The sequence below is a fragment of the Arachis ipaensis genome, chromosome B7 (genome assembly GCF_059453495.1).
Source record: "Arachis ipaensis isolate K30076 ecotype BB chromosome B7, ASM5945349v1, whole genome shotgun sequence".
In the NCBI taxonomy this organism is placed as follows: domain Eukaryota; kingdom Viridiplantae; phylum Streptophyta; class Magnoliopsida; order Fabales; family Fabaceae; genus Arachis; species Arachis ipaensis.
This window is the reverse complement of record NC_142442.1, coordinates 10,304,429-10,309,218: the sequence shown is the minus strand read 5'-3', so window position 1 is coordinate 10,309,218 and position 4,790 is coordinate 10,304,429. Positions and strand designations below refer to the sequence as shown.

Below are 4,790 nucleotides of genomic sequence, written 5' to 3'. Positions count from 1 at the left end.
AGAGTGCAAAATTAAAAGAAAAAGCCATAGATGTCTTAGAGTTCCTTTGTTCATCTATGTTGTGTTTCATGATTCTGTGGGAATCCCCTTGTAAGTTGGGTTAGCACTTTACAAGTTGTAATCTGTTTGATTATAGTGAAATTCCATCATTGTTGTGATGGAGACTGGATGTAGGCTGCACTGCACCTAGCAGCCGAACCAGGATATATCTTGGTGTAATTTTCTTCCTTTCCTACTCCATCTCTGTTTTCTACTACACAGGAGCAAAAACCAAAAATGTCTCGTGCCAACTGACGAGACAAAATGAAAATGTCTCGTGGCTAGGGACGAGCTAAAAACAGAAAAGTCTCCTCTGAATCCAGCAAGTATTAGCAAGCAAGAAAAGGGGGCTAAGATTCAACCCCCCCTTCTCTTAGCCACTGAAACCATCAGTACCACTAGGAGTTTGTTTAATTTGGAGGCCAAGAAAGAAAGTAAGCTCTCCCATTAAACTCATTTCAAACTCACTAGTCATGAGTTTTCCAAACTCTTCACACAAGGAAATGTTGGCCGAACCAAATACAATGTCATCAACATAAACTTGAACAAGAAGTATATCATCATTAGATGCTTTAATGAATAAAGTAGTGTCGGTGGTACCCCTTTGAAATTCATTTTCCAACAAGAAGGCACTAAGCCTTTCATACCAAGCTCTTGGAGCTTGTCTAAGTCCATAAAGAGCCTTAGATAATTTAAAAACATGATTTGGAAACTCTTTATGTTCAAAACCGGGGGGTTGTGCCACATACACTTCTCTATCAATAAAGCCATTAAGGAAAGCACACTTAACATCCATTTGAAACATTTTGAAACCTTTATGGGCGGCATAGGCAAGAAGCAGCCGAATTGCTTCCATTCTAGCTACCGGAGCAAAAGACTCATCAAAATCTATACCCTCTTCTTGATCGTAACCTTGGGCCACTAGTCTAGCCTTGTTACGAACAACTTGTCCATCCTCACCAAGTTTATTTTTAAAGACCCACTTAGTACCCGTTACCTTCATACCATCCGAATAAGGTACTAATGTCCAAACCTCATTCTTGTCGAATTGAGCCAGCTCCTCTTGCATAGCCTTGACCCATGATGGATCTTCAAGAGCTTGTTTGACATTGTTGGGCTCCATTTGTGACAAGAGAGCAAAGTTGCTAGGTTTGGTTTGCCTTTTGGAGGAGGATCTTGTTGTTACACCATGAGAGGGATCACCAATGATGAAGTCATGAGGATAACCCCTCATAGACTTCCATTCTCTAGGTTTTCGGCCAGGTGTTGAACTTTGATGAAATTCTGGTGGTCTCACTGTTTCAGTTTCTCGTGTCTGCTCAGGAGATAAAATGGAAGTTTCTCCTACAATCTGACGAGATAAAACCGGGCTGACAGATTCTTCATTTTGCACAGATTTGGGATTTTCTTTACTTGTTGCAGCCTCTTCACAATCTGAATCAATGTCCTTCACAATACTGGGAATTAAGTTAGAATCACAAAAAGTAACATGTATGGATTCCTCTATTGTCCTATGCTCCTTGAGATAAACTCTATAGGCCTTGCTTGTGGTGGAATATCCAACAAACATTCCTTCATATGATTTTGGATCAAATTTTCCAAGGTTTTCTTTATTATTAAGCACAAAACATTTGCATCCAAAAATATGAAAGTACTTAAGATTTGGAGGGGTTCCTTTCCATAGTTCATAAGGTGTTTTCTTTAACCCTTTTCTAATGATTGTTCTATTCAAAATATAACATGCTGTGTTCACAGCCTCAGCCCATAAGAATTTAGGAATTTCACTCTCACATAACATAGCCCTAGTCATTTCTTGAAGGCTTCTATTCCTTCTTTCAACCACCCCATTTTGTTGGGGGGTTCTAGGACATGAAAAATTATGAGAAATCCCTAAGTCATCACAGAATTTTTCAAAATCTTGATTTTCAAATTCTCTTCCATGATGACTTCTTAAATGGGCAATTTTCAAATCCTTTTCATTTTGGATTTTCTTACAAAGGGTGGAAAAAGCATGAAAAGCATCATTCTTATGAGCAAGGAAAAGTACCCAACCAAATCTAGAGTAATCATCTACCACCACAAGACCATAATGTTTACCTCCTAAACTTTGAGTTCTAGTAGGACCAAAAAGATCAATATGTAACATTTCCAATGGCCTTTTGGTTGAGATTCCATCTTTTGATTTAAAAGAGGATTTTACTTGTTTGCCTAATTGACAAGCGTCACAAGTAAGATCCTTATCAAACTTGATGTTTGGGATTCCTCTAACCAAATTTCTTTTGACTAGCTTAGAAATTTGATACATGCTAGCATGTCCCAACTTTCTATGCCAAAGCCATTTTTCAGATTCAAAAGATGTGAAGCATGTTACGTTTTGTTCCTTTAAATCCTCAAGAGTTAATCCATACACATTGTTGCATCTTTTAGCTTCAAGAAGAACATTCCCAGTTTTTTTCACACACAACTAAACAAATAGATTTCTTAAAGATAACTTCAAAACCCAAATCACAAAGTTGACTAACACTAAGCAAATTATGTTTCAAGCCATGTACAAGGAGAACATCATTTATACAAGAAGAAAAGTTTTTACCAACTTTCCCAACAGCCACAATTTTTCCTTTTGCATCATCACCGAAAGTGACAAGTCCTCCATCATAGTCATCAAGCTTTATGAAGAAGGTTGCCTTTCCGGTCATATGCCTAGAGCATCCGCTGTCCATATACCACACATTTTCCTTCCTTTTGGATGCTAGGCACACCTACAAAACAATGCTTAAGTAACCTTAGGTATCCAAATCTTTTTGGATCCTTTTAAGTTAAACCATCTTCTATGTCCTAAGCCATTGTAATCAAAAACAATTTTATAAACTTTGTCACCAACCATTCTTTCACCGAAAAAACATTGGATGGGAAAGTGTCCATTCCGATTGCATAGTCTACAAAACCTTGGAGTTGCCTTTTTGTTAAAGTAGGTGGGATCTTGAAATCTTGTATCATTAGAAGATGAAGCAATATTTTCAAAATGTGAATTTTCAGATTTATGAAACCCCAACCCAGCCTTATCATAAAGAGGTTTTTGACTAGCCAATATGTGATTTAAACTTTCAGAACTTTGTGTAAATTTGGCCAAGTCTCCCTCAAGTCTTTTAACCTTTTTAAGCAACTCTTCATTTTGTTTAAAACAGTCCACATATGCAAGAACACAATGGTTACTTTCACAGCTCCTAACTTGGGCTCTTAACTGCTTATTTTCTTCAACAAGATCACAAGCAGTTTCGGCCTCTCTCACCTTTTCTTTTAGAAAACTGTTTTCGGCCTTAAGAATGGTAATTTGCTATTCAAGTTCTTGATTTTCCAACAGAAAACATCTTATTTTTTCAGAAAGGTGGTCTATCATAAGATGGAGATCTTCAGTGTTAGGGTTATGAAAGACTACCTGATCTATGTGGTCTGCCATGAGACATGTTTGTGACTTGGTCTCGGTTTCTTCATCATCATCATCAGAGTCATTCTCCAAGTCTTCCCATGTGGCCATTAGTCCTTTCTTCTTTCCTCTTTTCGGTTTTTCCTCCTTTTTCAGCTTGGGACAATCAGATTTGAAATGCCCTATTTCCTTGCAATTATAACAAGTTACCTTGCTAAGGTCTTTCTTTATTCTCCTTGTGCTGCTGCCTTTGCCTTTGAGTTTAGCCATTTTCCTGAATTTTTTTGCAAATAAAACAAACTCATTTTCAGAAGAGTTATCACTGGATTCATCATCCAGAGGGTTAGTCACAGAAGAAAATGCAATTTCTTTCTTTTTTGTATCCTTTTTCAAATAGGTATTTTCAAAAGCAAGAAGATTTCCTCTCAAATCATCGAGTGTCATGGAGTCTAGGCTACTGCTCTCAGAAATAATTAAGGCTTTAGTTTCCCACTCTTTTGTGAGGCATCTCAACACTCTTCTCACTAGCACAGAATCAGAATGTGTAATTCCCAGAGCATCTAAGCCAACAATGATAGCATTGAACCGTTCGAACAGTTCATCAATGGACTCTCCTTCCTTCATTGCAAACATTTCATATTCTCTATTTAGCATGTCTGTCCGAGTCTTCTTGACAATGGTGGTTCCTTCATGGGTGATTTGCAATTTGTCCCAGATTTCCTTTGCCGTTGTGCATCTTGATACCCGTCGGTACTCCTCGAAGCTGATAGCACAATTGAGCAGATTTATTGCCTTGGCATTTAACTCCACCTTCTTCCTATCTTCCTCGGTCCATCTTGCTTCTGGTTTGAGAGAAACAACTCCTTCTGCACTTGTGGTAGTTGGAAATTGAGGCCCTTCGAGAATAATCTTCCAAAGTCTGTAATCCACTGCTTGTACGAATATCTTCATCCTCTCCTTCCAATAGGTATAATTTTTCCCATTGAAAAGAGGGGGTCTGTTGCTTGATTGTCCTTCAGTTAGATTATAAGACACCACATTTGCGCCACTGTTTTCTGCCATGAGGATCTTTACTCCAAGCTGCAAAGCTTGATCTCTTTGAGACCAAGCTCTGATACCAATTGATGGTTTCAGTGGCTAAGAGAAGGGGGGGTTGAATCTTAGCCCCCTTTTTATGTTGCTAACACTTGCTGAACTTCAGAGAAGACTTTTCTGTTTTTGCTCGTCACTGGACACGAGCAACTTTGTTTTGTCTCGTCCCTAGCCACGAGACTTTTCTTTTTGTCTCGTCACTTGGCACGAGATAATATTAGTTTTTGCTCCTGTG

The 4,790-nt window shown here is 38.4% G+C and overlaps 1 pseudogene; it reads right to left on the bottom strand.

Moving 5' to 3' along the window:
* Positions 1-2,812: 2,812 nt before the first annotated feature.
* Positions 2,813-4,525, bottom strand: LOC148550318 (uncharacterized; annotated as a pseudogene).
* Positions 4,526-4,790: the final 265 nt, after the last annotated feature.